A 17,456-nucleotide genomic window follows, 5' to 3' on the forward strand; every position below is an offset into this window, starting at 1 on the left:
CAAGAGATTCAGAGGGAATCAAGCCTGCACCAGGTTTAAGACTTTTCCCTCTACAGGGAAACACTGATCCACATTTTTCTGATAGACCAAACAATCAATTAATCGAGGAAATATTCAACAGATTAATCAATAATCCCAAATCCACAAGTGCATTGCATTGGAAGCCCTGGATATAAGCCTCCCTCTCGATCTCTCTTAAATATTTTGTTCTCTCTGTTTTGTCATTTAGTAAACTTAAATTTCAACCATATTATTCCTTTTTGAGTCTCTTTAACAAGAACTTAGATTAATGTATGAATTGAAGAGTGATTGTGTGACCTATGATGAGGGAACAACCAGTGATACCCTTGGTAGTACCATCAAATGATAGCCTATAGCGATGTCATCAGGATACACATACACCGGAAGGCAGTGGCCCACCTTACCGAGTGACCACGTCGTGGTCCACCAGAATTTATAGTTTACCCACCTCTTTTTTTACCACTACACCACTGCATCCAAGGGTAAAAATATAATTGATGTTCAACAAGTAAAAAACAGATATAATACAAATGAGCAAATGATAAAGCTCGGGTTGCTGAATATTCTATCCCTTACTCCAAAAGCACTTATTGTTAATGATATGATTACAGACTTTAACCTAGATGTGCTGTGTTTGACAGAAACCTGGCTAAAACCAGACGATTACATTACTTTAAATGAGTCCACCCCGCAAGATTACTGTTATAAACATGAACCTCGTCTGAAGGGCAAAGGGGGTGGTGTTGCTGTAATTTATAGTAATATCTTCAGAATTACAGAGAAGTCTTGTTTTAAATATACTTATTTTGAAGTGTTGGTGCTTAATATAGCAATATATAGTGTAAATGATAAATCACGTTTAACATTTGTGCTGGCTACTGTATACAGGCCACCAGGGCACCATACAGACTTTATCAAAGAATTTGGTGACTTTCTATCAGAGTTGGTATTGGCTGCAGATAAAGTCCTAATTGTTGGTGATTTTAATATACATGTATATAACGAAAAAGATGCATTGGGATTGGCATTTAAAGACATTCTTAACTCTATTGGAGTTAGACAATAGTGTCAGGATCTACTCATTGTTGTAATCATACTCTAGATCTAATATGATCACATGGAATAAATGTTGATGCCGTTGAAATTCTGCAGCAGAGCGATGACATCTCAGATCATTATCTAGTCTTGTGTAAACTTCATTTAGCCAAGGCTGCAAAGCCGACTCCGTGTTTCAAATATGTTAGATCTATCCCTTCTGCCACTAAAGATTGCTTTATCAATAATCTTCCTGATCAGTTTCATCATCTCAGCATCCTAGATAGCTTAGAAGAACTAGATATTGCGACAGAAACTTTTAACTCTCTCTTTTCCAGCACTTTAGACACAGTTGCTCCTTTGCGCTTAAAGAAGATTAAAGAAAACAGTCCAACGCCGTGGTACAGCGAGCACACTCGGGCCCTTAAGAGAGCAGCCATAAAAATGGAGCGCAACTGGAAGAAAACAAAACTAGAGGTATTTCGCATTTCATTGAAAGACCCTAACTCGATTGCATACAGAGAGGCCTTAAAAGCTGCTAGATCTGCTTATTTTTCAACCCTATTAGAAGAAAATAAACAAAACCCAAGGTATTTATTTGAAACAGTGGCTAAACTAACAGAAAATAAAGACTCTAAAATGCTACTGATGTTTAGTCATCATCTAAGTATCTATTCAGTCTATTGTTTTGTGGTGCAAACGATCCCCATTCAGTCTCAGTCTCCCCCTGCACACATTCACACCTTTCCAGCCTGGTTTATGGCTCTAAATATGCATTTCTTTTGTCTGCATTATAGTTACTAATGACTGGCTATTCACAGGCTATCCATAGGGTTTCAATCCCTATTTTCTTTTATCAAAGTTCACTTCACCTTTGAAACTGCATCAAATGCAATTCTTGAATAAAGAAACATTTCAGTAAGCATTCCTATTTAGAAAAAAATCATAAAAGAATAACTGTGACGTGGCAGGTGCACCTAGGGCTAGCTAGCATGTTAGCTTAGCACACCGTCAATATACGACAATTTATGAGATTAAAACCATGTTTGTGCTCCAAACTTACTTTATAACGCAAGTCGAGTATTTTAAATAATCTTCTGTGATCTAATTTGGCTTCAGATAAAAAAATCAGACAGAAAATATATAATTTTATAGTTCTGCACGATGATAAAGTCTATATAGATTTGCATTACATTATAAATATAATCTATTATTATGAAAATACCTGACATGGCTCGAAGAACACAGGCAACTCAAATATCATTGCAAACATGTTTATTGTCTTCAAAATGTCTGTATCTGCATGTTACAGCGATCTCTGTAAGCTGTGTATGTGTCTGGGACTTCCTGTAATGTCACATGATTATGGCTCTTCTTCATGTTCCATATATGGACTATACTGTGCACATAGGGCGCCCTCAGGCTGCTGGTATGTATTGAAAACACAGTATCAGAGTATCCAAGCGCTCATAATGATTACATCGACGCATTTGGGTATAAATTCAATAAATATTATTCCTGTCTATAGAAATCTGATGTAAACCTATGAGAATCTATCAATATTTCTCCAAATCTGCACATTTTTGAGCTAAAGCCCTGAGGGACATTGTTTTGTGAATCGCTTTCATGACGACAGCACAGAGTTTTTTATGAATGAAAGCGGCTGACGCGCATAATTCATATTAAAGGTATCGACGCATTTTTTCATTTCATAACTCCTGACACAAATTAAGAAATAACTGTCACTATAAGTTTCTCAGAATACAATAGTGATCAAATACTGAAACTTGGGTCTTATATCTTTTTTATGATTTATAGTTTGTCAATGTATAACATTAAATCTGATAGTAACTTTGAACTGAATAAAAAAATGCTTCAGTGCGCCGACACACTGGTGAAGCTTAACAGGTTAAAACCCAAATGCAGAGCGGATGGCCAAAGGAAACAAAAAGATGTTCTGCGTCCTTATTAACACATACAGCATGAATTTTCTGCTGAAACTTCACTCCTTCTACGTGGTTCTCGTGTCACTTCGCACTACATGCATCTTGCGCATGAAGGACACTGAGGTATCGTGCGATCAAAACAACGGCTACTTGAGCTGTTTGGTGGCCGCACATGGACACAATGGTCAGTGACCTCATAAAAACATGCACTGCCTGTCAAATGAATGATACATCAGCACGCACACATGCAGCCCCGATGCAGACAGTGGAATTGCCACAAGGACCTTTTCAAAAAGTGGTTGTTGACGTGGTAGGACTATTCGACACTGCTACACTCGACTGCTGTTATGCCATCACACTCCTGGACTACTACAGTAAATGGCCTGAGGTGGCTTTCGCTTCATCTGTCACCACAGCTACATTATTGACATTTCTAACTACAGTGTTCGCTCGCGAAGGCAACCCTGCATACATTGTTACTGACAATGGCAGTCAGTTCTGCTCATCAACATTTCAGGATTTATTGAAGGACAATGGCATTACATACATTCGCACTAGTGTGTATCATGCTCAAGCAAATGGAGCCGTTGAACGTTTTAATTGAGTCCTCAAGAACTGCATCCAAACTACTGCACAGTTGCACAAACCATGGAAACGGGAATTAACTGCATTTTTACACGTCTATAGAGCGACACCACATGCAACTACTAACAAAACTCCTTTCGGATTGATGATAGGGCGACAAATGCGTACAAAACTGCACATCCTTCCTATACAGACCACACTGGATTCTGCCCATGGCAGTATGTCAGAGCCAAGCAAGAGAAAAGCAAGGCTTACACGAATGCCAAACGCATTTTGAAAATTCCTTCCTTTCGGCCAGGAGATAAAGTGCGGGTGAGAAAACCATTCCTTGTAAAGAAAACAGACTCAATTCTTACAACCTCTCACAGTGAATAAACAAACAGGAGCAAGTAGTTACCTTCTCAGCGATGGGAGACGTTGGAATGCAGTTTGTTTCTCCAACTGTGCTGGAAAGGCAAAGCAGGATTCATTCAAGGAAACTCTAGCAGATCCAAATACAGGCCCAAAGAGTGTAAGGATGAAGAGGAGTCTGATATGGATGAAGGACTATGTGGCTTAAAAAAAAAGAGAGAGAAGAAGAGAATTGCCTAGTTCACATTAAAGGCAAAAACAGTAAGAGTAATAAATGAAAAAAGGAGTATTTTAGTAGTTATGTAAAGTTGTTGCTGTTGTATTATGTTATTACCTACTGAGGAATGAGGAAGTTGTAGCATTTGGTCTCACAAAAGGGGGAATATGTCCAGCTGATGGCGTTTGTAGGCTTATTCAGATGCTGTGCCTAAAGAAAATAATTAAAAAGTGAGTTCATGGAAGAAACCTGTGCCAGTGTCCATCTGTTCTCAGTTTAAGTTTAATCTGAGAGAACACTACAGTTTTGAAATGGAAATAATGTGTTGAATTAATGTATGAATTAGGGATGTTAACCGATAACCGTTTAACCGATGGTTGACCGTATCAATGTTAACCGATCAAAGTTGTCGGTAGTCGGTAAAAAAAAAAAAAAAAAAAGTGATCTCTAAATTAGGCGGTGGACTAAACGCTACTACAGTTAGCCAATAGCCATCTCATTCCAATATCTTTTTGTGTGAAGAAAACAAATCCCTCACACTCAATTTCTCATATCTCGCCTGTTTGTACTAATAAACCAATAAAAACATTTGGCGCGAGGTCACAGCGTTTGGGTTTGCGCGCTCATAAGGTTTGCGAAAAGTAAAGGCTACAGGCTAAAAAGCTTGAGGTTAGAGCCAGGGCAGACGACAGGATGAAGCGTGCAAAGAAAAGTAGTGTGTGGGACCATTTCACCAAAAAGAATGACAGATGTAAGTTGCAACTTGTGTGATACAGTGCTTAAATACAGTAGTAGCACATCATCTATGATGTAAGGTGATGATGATCATCATCTTTCTTTATTATTGTTAGCACTAACGTTACCTCAAACTAAAGCGGCGTCTCTTCGGAGCTGTCATTTTATTACAACCGCGGCACTGTTTCAAATGTGCAATGCTTCTAACGCTAGACAAATGGCTTTATTTTCAACGCGATCACCTTGTACCTGTTACCCCAACCATTTCGAAACTAAAAAGCCATTTGTCCTCTGATTACATACAAGCTCCTCGGCGCCGCGTTTGCGGGACTCATGTTTCGCGCTGTAGGGGATTTAAAAAAAGTGACGTGTGTGTGAGCGGGAGGCAGAGCGGCAGAGAGATGCGACAGAGTTGCGAAATTGCAGGCGCGGCTCGAAATGGCTGTTATTATTTTAAACTAATCGGTTAACCGGTTTCAACCGGCTAATGAGGCTCGGTGGTCGGTCAAGAATTTTTTTAGTTTTCGCCATCCCTAGTATGAATATGTTCTTACTAGGGCTGTCAAAAGATTAATCGCGATTAATCGCATCCAAAAATAAAAGTTTGTGTTTACATAATATATGTGTGTGTACTGTGTATAATTATTTTGTATATATCAATACACACACATGTTTGTATATATTTAAGAAAAATGTGTAATTTATATATAAAAAAATTATATTTATATATAATATAAATTATATATAAATATATACAGTATATGTATGCAAATATTTCTTAAATATATACATGCATGTGTGTGTATTTATATATACAAAATAATTATACACAGTACACACACATATTATGTAAACACAAACTTTTATTTTGGATGCGATTAATCGCGATTAATCTTTTGACAGCCCTAGTTCTTACTGAAATAATGGTCTGATATTTCTATTTACTTTATTACAGCAAAACATTAATCTTCCCCAGTCTAGAGGTCAGGTGGGGAGGAGGTAACTAAGGATAAGAAAATATGATAATACAAAAATCAATGTAGAGACGTAAAAAAGAAAAAGAAAAGAAAACGTGGAGAACACACTTCGGCCTCAGTCTCAGAGTGAAAACAACACCACTTTAAGAAAAAGTTAAATAATATTTATTTCCTTCTTATACCAAAAAGCTTTGCAAAAATACAGAAATAAATCTTCCGGAGAGAGTATGGCCTAAAATAATAAACAGAACAGAAGCTAACTAAGGTTTAGAGGAGCTACCTACCCTTCACAAAAACAGAGATGAAAATCAACAACACAAACTTCCCTGAGCTTCCTCTCGAATCAAAAACAGGAGAAAATCTGCATACAAAATAAAAAGGCACTCTCCCTCTACATTTCCCAGATAAGTATAAACTAGCAAGCAGAATTAATAAGAAGTGATACAATACCTTTTAATTACCAATGGAAAATTAAGTCAATCCCCGATTTCACAATGTCTTTTAGTAACACACAGGTAAAAAGTAAAAAGGTAAACTGAAACAAAACTCAGCGAATACTTGTCACACATTTATGAGCCATATACCTTTATAATCATTTAAGTGTGTACTTTTAAATGATCGGATTCAAACTGAAAACAAATATTCTCTGTTTAAGTAATTTGTTTAAAACCAACAAGATGTCCAGCTTCTTAAACGCTTCCTAATTATTTTTAATTTGACCACGCCCACTCGCGCAAAAGAGATTCACATGCTAATCTCCACATGGAACGCGAACGCGCTCATTACCTCAAAAACAAAGCACCAAAACACTTCACAAGCCTCTGCCTTTCGTCGAGTTTGCGCCTTGAGCTTATGTTGGATTTACATCAGAAGAAGAAGAACGCGATTTGAAGACAAGAAAGATGTAAGGTAAGAAATTCTTACATATTAGTTTGTTATTGTTGCAAAAATTTTACATTGCAGTTGAACTGTTGCTCGATATATGGTGAATATTATAATATTTAGACCCGTGTTTACTCTTACTGTGTTTGTGGATATCTGCTCAAACGTAGATATGGTAACCATAATGTTTTATATTTGAGCGCGATCGCGTTTGAATGTATCATATTTTGGATCGCGATCGCGTTTGAAATGTTCAAATGTTCGCATTCATGTTTTTACTATTAGGCTATCTCATTTCATATCATCATAACGAATGGAAACATTTGAAGTAACATGATAATCAATATATTTTTCTCTAGCTTAGTTGTTACTGAAATCTTTTAGAAGATTTATAGGCTGCTATATGTTATTGTTATTATTATTTTGTCCAGCACTGCGCATGCCTATGCCTACAAGGCTCAACAAACCTGGTGTTCATTATATTATATATTGTTGGAAACATTTGTGTGTGTGTATGTGTGTGTATTCTGTGAATTTTAAAAAGCAATTTTAACCAGAAAAATCAAAAATTTATTCCCAAAATCGTGCAGACCTTTCTCTTGATATCAGTATGTTCACTTTTGTTTTTCTTTCAGGGCCCAGATGCCACTGAGTCCTGCTGACTTCAACATTCACATGAGTCTCTGTACATGAACATGGTAAAGTGAAAATCAGACACCTTGGAAATGAAAGTTATGTACAATGTTTTTAGGAATGGCAGAAAGGTCTCTGTCTTTGGATCATTGTTTTCAATAAGTGCTTTTATGTCATTTGTTGTGTATCTTTGGATTATGTTGTGTTGTAAATAAATCCAAACAATCTAAAAGCCATTCTTTTTTAAATCTCCTCATTCTTTGTGAAAGGTTGCTCAGAATGATAGGGCCTGATAGCTCTTAATAGGGTCGTTAGGGGAGGGTCTTTGTCTTTCTCAGGTGTGAAAAGCTTACATATTAATGACCTTCCGCATAAAGCTTTTTCACACAAAACACGTTGTAAAAATTTTAAATCAATATATTGTCTTATCTGAATGAGCAGTCAGGGTGATTTTCACATAGTTTTAGAGCAAATATTCTAGGCTACGTCATACAATTTTCAAAAGTCTTGTGAAGAAATAATCAGTATGGGTTTTATGGCCTTATTTCAGTGAGAATTTTTTTTTGTATTTTCACAAACCACGCATAAATGTCATTATCATTAACAAACTTTTACATACATGCTGCTGATATATTATTGTAGCAGAGTTTGTGCTGAATACAGTGTAATTAGACTTTAGCCATGAAAATGTCACAAATAACAGATGTAGCAGCCCCTCGGCGTCGACAAACGAGACAGAGAGTTTCGACGGGTGCTTAATCTTCTTTATTCCGCTCGCTTTGAGCGCCATTAACCGTGACTTCGATAAACGTTGTGTTGTAGCACCGTGAAACTACATAAAGAAACAATATACTCATAAATAAAAAACGTATGTACAAATGACAGATTACTTAAACAAATACACATTTACAGATACCCAAAAGACAACTAAATTATTACATACATGAGAAATTAACCAAAAGAGCTCGACAAATAACACGTGCCATACTAAATTATATATTACTTTAAAATACAACATGCAAACACAATAAAGACACATACCTCGCTCCGCTTGCCAAAGGGGTACTAAAAGAACCAAAACGTAAAGTGCATCCACCTTTTACAATATATATTTCAAACTTTTGTAAACACCACGCGAGAACCACAATGTGCCCCTTGTCCGCACCTCTTTCTTCTCTCTGAGTTACAGCTTACGTTACGTAGAGAGCGTGCGTGCGCGCACACAACACGTTTAAAGGGACACACACACATACATATTTTGCGGTCATTTACACTCCCACCAATTATGAAATGATGAAAGAACAGGACAAACTGTGAATGAATCAGAACATGATTTCTGAACATCAATATGACCGCCTTCAAACAGTTTATATGCATGCGAAGTCTAAAATGTTAGGTTTTATAGAACTTAATTACATGGTCTGATGCAATGGAATCACAAAGCAGTCGTTGATTACTCATTTTCTATAAGTACCACCAATTTTTGGATGGGCCTTTCAATGACTGTGGGCTTGGAGCGTTGATTTTGTTTTCGCTCCCCTAACTGCAACTTGACTCGCCTTACAAGACCATCACTTCCTTCACTGGTTCCCACCACTCGGCCTAATTGCCACTGACCTCTGGGAAGCATATCGTCTTTGATGATTACAACATCATTCACTTGAAGGTTACGGCGAGGAATATGCCATTTCTGACGTGCTGCAATGTTGAGAAGGTATTCCTTCTTCCAACGACTCCAAAATTGTTCGATTAGGTATTGAACTCTGCGCCATCTTTTAGTGGCATACACATCTTGTTTTACAAACTCTCCTGGAGGTGGAAGAGCAACATCAGACTTCATCATTATCAGATGGTTTGGGGTCAATGGTTCGAGTGAATTTGGATCATTAATCCCATCTACCGTTAGAGGGCGGCTGTTTACAATGGCCATTGCTTCATAGAACAGCGTTCTGAGTGATGCGTCATCAAGCCTGCTTGGGCATAAAGCAAGTGTGGCATTGAGTACATTTCGCACAGTTCGTATCTGGCGCTCCCAGACACCTCCAGCATGGCTTGCAGAAGGAGCATTAAAGACAAACTCGCATTGCCTTTCTGTAAGAAAGATCTCTAAGGCGTTGGTGTCAATCTCTTTCAGTGATTTTGCGAATTCATTTTTAGCTCCAACAAAGTTAGTGCCGTGGTCACACTAAAGTTTGCGAACTGCTCCTCTGAGGCTGATAAAGCACCTTAGGGCATTGTAAAAGGAGTCTGTAGATAGGTCCTCAATCATTTCAATATGGACTGCACGAGATGATAGACAAGTGAATAATAGGCCATATCTCTTAAGCTCCTTACGAGCTCTCTTCACAATAAATGGCCCGAAACAGTCCATACCACAGTACGTGAATGGAGCGGAAACCTCAACACGTTCTCTGGGAAGTTCTGCCATACGCTGTTCTTCAGCTGGTCGTCTGAGTTTCCGACATTGCACACACTTGTGTATGAACTTGGCGACGGACTTACTGCCTCCAATGATCCAGAATCCATTCATTCTTAACTCCATTTGAGTTTGGCTTCTTCCCTGGTGACGAACTTTGGTGTGGTAATATGACAGAATTAGTTTAGTGATGTGGTTACCTTTTGGAAGTATTACAGGATGTTTTAGATCTTGACTGAGAGATGAGTGTTTTAGCCTCCCACCAACACGGAGGATGCCATTGTCCAAAATAGGATCCAGAGGGTACAGTGCGCTTGAATTTGGTAGAGCTTCTCCTCTTTCAATTATTTGCATTTCTTTTGAGAATGCTTGCTGCTGTACAAGCTTGATGACCACCTTAGCAGCTCTCTCACGTTCTTCAACTGTCACATGATCACCGTTGTACATCTGTTTGTGGCCCAATCTGTTTATTCTTGCAACCACCCTTAGAAGCATAGACCAAGAAGAGAATCGACTTAAGCGGCTGAGGATGTCTGCTCCGTCTCTGACTGAGGTCACAAAGGTTTGGACTAATTTAACTTCAGGATCACCGACAAGCAGGTTCACAGGTGTGTATGGTGTTGCATTTACTTCCTGTTCCCACAGGAATTTGGGTCCTGATAACCACATTGATGTAGAGATGGCAGACGCATTAAGCCCTCTAGATGCATAATCAGCAGGGTTATCTGTTGTATTTACGTAACACCAATGACTAGGATCTGTGACATCTCGTATCAGCTGCACTCGATTTGCGACAAAAACATGAAACCTACGGGCTTCATTGTTAATGTATGCTAAAACGACCTGCGAGTCTGTCCAGAAGAACTCTTGGTCAATCTTAATTTCCAGCTCACCCATTGAGAACGCAAGTCATCAGGAAGTTCGTTGTCCCATTCAGTACCTCTACGACACAGTTCTTGTAGGATACACTTTCCCTGTAGAATAAATGGGGCGACAAACCCAAGAGGGTCATATAGAGAGGCTGTAACAGACAGAATACCACGGCGAGTCAATGGTTGATCCTTAAGGTCAATGCTGAAACTGAATGTGTCATCCTTTGTTGACCATTGAATGCCGAGTACGCGTCCAGCTGGTGCTGCTTCAAGATTAAAGTCAAGAGGCTTTGATGTAGTTGCCTTTTCTGACGGGTTTAAACAACTCAGAACGTCTTCCTTATTTGAGTTAAATTTGTGAAGCCGTAAACCTCCATGTTTACACACTCTTTGAGCTTGCATTATTAGTTCTTTGGCTTCACTGGTTGAGGGAACACTGGTTAACCCATCATCCACATAAAAGTTCTTCTCAATGAATGCTGAGGCTGAAGGATAGTTAACCTTGTGCTGCTGTGCCAGGTACTTTAGGCCAAAATTGGCACACCCAGGTGAAGACGTGGCACCAAAGAGGTGGACTGCCATGCGATATTCTTGACGCTCTTTCTCCAAGTCTCCACCCTCCCACCATAAGAATCTCAGGTAATTGCGTTCATCAGGTGGGACGAGAAACTGGTGAAACATCTTCTCTATGTCACAGGTAACTGCTACTGGCTCCTTCCTAAAACGGCACAGCACTCCCACCAAGGAATTGGTTAGATCAGGCCCAGTCAGAAGTGTGTCATTTAGAGATATACCACGAAACTTTGCTGAACAATCGAATACCACCCTCAGCTTGTTTGGTTTCTGAGGGTGTACCACACTGTCTCTCCACTTAATATAGCTGGAGCTTGTTCTGCATCACCCTTGATAATCATCTCTTCCATGAAAGCCTTGTAGTGATCATAATACTGTTTATTGGACTTGAGCCGTTTCTTTAGGTGTTGTAGTCGAGCAGTTACTAGCCCTTTGTTGTTGGGTAGTGAGGGTCGGCTGCTGCACTTAAATGGGAGAGGAAGCTCGTAATGTCCATTATCCTTCTGATGAATATTGGCACTGAGGTGCTGTATGAAACGAACATCCTCTTGTGACACACATTTATCCTCATAAGCTTTCTCATTGAAATCTGACTCAAGAATTTTCAGGATATCATTGGGCGATGGGACAGGTATTTCCTCTACTGCAACACGGTGGACAAAACTCTGATTTCCTTGTCGGTCAAGGTGTGGATTAGACAGGCCTATAATACTCCACCCAAGCACAGTTCTTTGCGCGAAAGGCTCATTTTCACCACCTATAATGGCTTCCAAGGGAGCTAGAGCAGATGGGCAGTCAAATCCAATTAAAAGTCCGACTTCACAGTTCAAAAGTGGTGATAGCTGACTTGCTAAGTGTCTGAGGTGACTCCACTGAAGCGCTGTGTGCTTGGTGGGAATATACGACTTGTCCACTGGAATGAAGTCTCTTGTGTATGCTTGCTGTAGTGGTATAGAACTTGCAGATTGTAGTCCTCTTACTTTAAGTCCACAGACTCTCTTACTGGCAGTGATCGTGTCAGCAGCTGTCATGGTGCTGAGCCTCAATTGCACAGGTTGTGAGACAACATTCAAACTTTCAAGAAGATCTTCCAAGATGAAACTTGAGTCGCTCTGGGTGTCAAGTAGAGCATAAGTTAGTACTTCTCTTTGGGGTTCGTCCACTGTAGAGATGAAAACTGGCACAATGCTGGAAGTAGCAGGAGAACATTGAGTGAGTGCGTGGGTCATGACTTTATGAACTTCCTCACTTGCTTGAACATTTGTAGATGCCCCTTTAGGGTCCTTTGAAGGAGCTTTATCCCTTTCTTCATGTAAGCAGGTAGGATGACTTCGACCACACGTACCACATATATGTCTTCTTCTACAGTCTTTCCTCATGTGTCCCTTTCTGAGACATCCGAAACAGAGGTGGGTTTCATGAATGAAGGCTTTCTTTTCTTCAATAGTCTTTCCAGCAAATGTAGAGCATTGAGCAATGTGATGTTTTTCATCCTTGCAGAAAAGGCACGATGTCTTTGGCTTAGAGATGTACGTCTCTGGTCTTTTTGAGCTTAAGTCGTTCACCTGAACCTTTGTACTGAGAGCCTTAGTACGTTTGGGGAACCTTTCATCTGTGTTCCTTTGATTCACAAATAGCGCAGAGGTTATAGGGTTACAAGCTATTTTTGCTTCCTTTTGCAGAAATTCTGTGAAGCATTTGAAACTTGGATAGTCACCTGATGTGTCTAGCTCTTCCACCACGACCACGTTCCACTTTCTCACAATCCATTCGGGGAGTTTCTTTAACAGCTTGTGGTTTTCTTCAGAATCATTTAGAATGGCTAATCCTTTTACGTGAGGAATTGCCTCGACACAACCTTGTAGGAAATCTGTGAAATCTCGTAATGCCAGTGGGTCATTTGCTCCAATTTTGGGCCATCTCATCAGCTTGTCTCGAAACGCTCTTTGGATGACGAACGAGTTCCCGTACCTTTCCTGTAACACTTTCCAGGCACCTTGATACGCATCCTCAGAATTTCTGTAGAAATATCCCTCCACCGCTTTGCGAGCTTCCCCAGCAAGGTAATTCTTCAGATAGAACATTTTTTCACCAGAAGGAAGAGGTTTTCGATCAATGAGGGCCATGAATGACATCTTCCAATCTATGAATTTTAAAGGGTCACCAACAAAGACAGTGGGTTCTGGAACTGGCAGCCGATGTGTGCTAAGTGAGTTTGCTATTGCTTGAGCTAGATTTGCAGTTTCCTGAGGTGTTGTAACTTTATATCCTTCACATGATGCTTGCTGAGGTAGGAACAACTGTGCTTCCGGGTTCAGTTGAGATGTAAGCTCTGTCCTTTGGCAGCCAGTGTGAATGCTAGGTCCTTCGTCATCTTCACAGCAATGAAGGTTGCCGTTATACACTTTGACACGAGCTGCTGCTACTTTAACGTCTTTGTCAACTTGTAGCTGTTGTAGCCGCTTCTTTTCCTCCACTCGCCTTAACTGCATTTCAGCCTCCTTCTGCTTTATCTCCGCTAACATTCTCGATTCACAAAGCTTCCAGTCATGCTCCATCTTATCAAGCTTAGCTTGTTGATTGTGAATTTCTTGTAAAGCTTTAGCTTGTTCTAGTTTCGCTGCAAATTCTGCCTGTGCATCAGCACGCTTACTTGAGACTTTAGAAGTCTTTGATTGGTTATCGGATCCCAGTGATGACTCTGAAACGACTGTGTTTGTTACTGTACATCCAAAGACGGATCCATATTCGTCCTTATTCAGCACCTGCCTTACTCTTTCCTTCACAAGTTCTTTGTTGTAACTTTCATTAAATGTTTCCAGTCGTTTACTGACAAGATCAGTGATCTCTGCAGTTAGTGCAGCGCAGGCATCCATACGTTTAACAATGTCTGGAGTAGTAGTGTGGTTATGCAGAATCGGTTCATAACGCTGATAGACTGAATCATGTCTGCCTTGAATGTCCTGCTGTATTTGCTCCAGGTCTTCACGTGTACAGAATGTTTTCAAATTTGATCTAGCCTCTCTTGCAGCCTGCTTCCAGGACTCATATGTCTTATGGAAGGACCTTTCCTGTTTCTTTGCTTCGAGCTCATGCATCTCTTGACCTTTCTCTGTTAAGCTTCTTTCACGTGAGCTTGCTCTGATCTGTTGCACTGGTGGGTTACTTATTTCTTCAGCTGGAAGTGGCATCTCCTCAACTGATTCAACTTCCTTTTCAGGTGGGTTTTCCATGGCCTCTTTAATGTTGTTTGCTTCTTTAAACTGGGCAACTTAAGCTATAAGTGATACCATTTCCATCAGACCTCTAAAAAGTAAGCACTCAAAATATTAGCAACGAGAATCAACACAAATGCATAACTGTAAACACTTTTAACATTTAAATATTTCCCTTGTAATAGATCAGAAATTTCAGTGTTTACAAACAGTAATAAAGTTAACTGTACTCTTTGTGTATGACTTTTTAAATGTCCAAGATAAATCTTCAACAATCAACAATCAAATTTAACACACAAGTTTTTTATAGTCTTTAAATAATCAAGTAAACTTTAATATTTTCTTGTGATTTGACTTATTCAATTTAAATGTCTCTTGTAGTTTTATCCTTCAATTTAATAGTTAAAAAAAAAATTCTCCTTTCCATTTGAACATGTCAACTTACAGAGTTCCAATGAATGGATGCAGCTCACGTGGGAATACGATTTAACTCACAGTCTCAATCTCATCTGTAATGTTAAACGGTGCCTTGCTACCACCTTGCGATCTTTCTCTTTAAGCAGTTATAATGACGTCACGATCCGCTGTGACTGCGCAGACGTCCGCAGCGCCGTGCTGATCCTCGTGCGGCGTTGTGATGAACTCTCTCGAACAGGGCAGCAGCGAAGCGATGCAGAGTCCCGATAAGCGTCGAGTTTCACTGTAGCAGCCCCTCGGCATCGACAAACGAGACAGAGAGTTTCGACGGGTGCTTAATCTTCTTTATTCCGCTCGCTTTGAGCGCCATTAACCGTGACTTCGATAAACGTTGTGTTGTAGCACCGTGAAACTACATAAAGAAACAATATACTCATAAATAAAAAACGTATATACAAATGACAGATTACTTAAACAAATACACATTTACAGATACCCAAAAGACAAATAAATTATTACATACATGAGAAATTAACCAAAAGAGCTCGACAAATAACACGTGCCATACTAAATTATATATTACTTTAAAATACAACATGCAAACACAATAAAGACACATACCTCGCTCCGCTTGCCAAAGGGGTACTAAAAGAACCAAAACGTAAAGTGCATCCACTAAAAGGTGTGAATTTGTGAGATAAAAAAAACATTTTTTATTTTTATGTGCCAGGTAGGATTCATCCAGGTATATAAAGTATTTGTGTCACTGTTTAGTAGGTTGCAATTCATTCTATATCGTTACGTGACTGTGGCTCAATTTGTATAGTGATAATGCTAATTGGTGTTTTTTTTAATCTGTGACTACAAGTCCCCCTGTAGTCAATAATGTTATCCCTTAAAACTCATCTTTGATCATCAAAATGGCATATTTAAATGGCATATTTCTCATGTCTGTGAGGCAAGTGTCCTATATGCTGAGTTTCGGTTCATTTGTGACGTGCTCCAGTTCTTCTTGCTGTCGGAGACGGAGCAACAAGTTTATTTTGTTTAACCCTTAGGTATCGAAATTTGGTAATAAATAATAAAGTTCTCGCTCTATACTTCTGACAGGATCATTTTATTTAGCAAAATATATCACCCTTCACCGATGGCGTCCAGGTCGCATTCAGTCACTGTTTGGTCTAAACGCTAAAACTGCTCTCATGTATTGTCGCTGGACAGCAAATGTGAGTAAATTCTGTCATCTTCGCAGGACTGGGATATGAAGAGTATGCAAAAGTAACATATTTTAGAAACTGTGTGCAAAAGGCTATGGTCATGTTACATTTATTTTCTTTTTATACAGTAGTTGTTCAGTGTTCTGTTCAAGTGTTGCGTCTGCGGAGTAGGCGGAGTTTAATCAGAAGTCTCGCGAGTTCGGTGAAAATGACGTTTGGCGGAGGTGAAGTGGTAGTAGGCGGAGTTTCCTTTGCAGCGCTATGTACGCAGCAGTTGATCAATCAATGATCAAAAGTCAATAGCAAATCAAAACTAGTTAGCACATTATTTGTAATTGAAAATGTTTAATGACAAAATATGGTTACACTTAAAATAGTTACAAAATATAAGTATGAGATGATGATAACTTATACCATTAATTGTACCCAGCATATATGTAAAATGTTACCTTAGAGATGGATAGAGAGAGAGAGAGAGAGAGTGTGTAGAGAGTAAGAAAAGAGACAGAGCAAGAGTTATAATCTTCTTTTATCCTTTCTCTGACCATGACTTTAACCCAACTATGAGACATTCAAACTGACCAATCATATAATTACAACTCCCCCCACCGAACTAAAGGTGTGACAGTTCATAGACCCCCGAAGTACACACATCTTGGCCTACAGGCCTTGGTCACTATCAGCCCCTCTGTGCCTTAGGAACTCCAAATGGTCATTGGGGAAAGAGGGGGTGGAAAACAGTAAAGCAAATGTCTAAGTTGATTTCAAACATCTTGGATTCTTTTTTTTAATCCTACAACACTGCACAATGGAATCGCTCTTTAGAACGTCTGACACATTATGGTAATTAATATGATTAGCCTTTTGCTTCACTATGTTATCAAACAGCTAATAATGTGCTGCTAATGTTACACAAACTACTTTACCGTTCGCCATCTCAGTCTGTCTTCTAACAATCATCAGAAACGCTTTGAACATCTCAGAACGTCAGTGGAGAAATGCATATAGTTCATTATAACATCTTAATATACATCATACACCTGCTATATTGCTAAATATTTCCAATTTTTCATATCAACAGAAAGATATAATGAGATACCCTGGCTTCTCTTGAGACTGCTTCAGACTATAGTTAATGATATGTAAAAGCCCACCGGTAAGTTGACAATATTGGCTACAAGGTAGTTTGAGACTTTAAACATTATACATTTTAAAATATTGCTGATTACTTACAAAGCACTAAATGGTTTAGCTCCGCGGTACTTGAGCGAGCTCTTAACGCATTATAGTCCTTCACGTCTATTGCAATCTCAAAACTCCGGCCAGTTGATAATACCTAGAATATCTAAATCGACTGCTGGCGG

The 17,456-nt window shown here is 39.2% G+C and overlaps 1 protein-coding gene across 1 annotated transcript in view; it reads right to left on the minus strand.

Annotated features, from left to right (window-relative positions):
* The window catches only part of LOC311081534 (NACHT, LRR and PYD domains-containing protein 3-like), a 161,951-nt gene that overhangs the window by 134,297 nt on the left and 10,198 nt on the right, over positions 1-17,456 (minus strand). Inside the window, exons 2-3 of the mRNA XM_084112079.1 lie at positions 4,273-4,365; positions 3,985-4,141 (exon numbers count right to left, since the gene is read on the minus strand). The gene's annotated coding sequence lies outside the window, so the exon portion shown is untranslated. The remainder of the gene's footprint in view (positions 1-3,984; positions 4,142-4,272; positions 4,366-17,456) is intronic.

The sequence above is a fragment of the Abramis brama genome (genome assembly GCF_963993115.1).
Source record: "Abramis brama genome assembly, chromosome: 4".
Lineage (NCBI taxonomy): Eukaryota > Metazoa > Chordata > Actinopteri > Cypriniformes > Leuciscidae > Abramis > Abramis brama.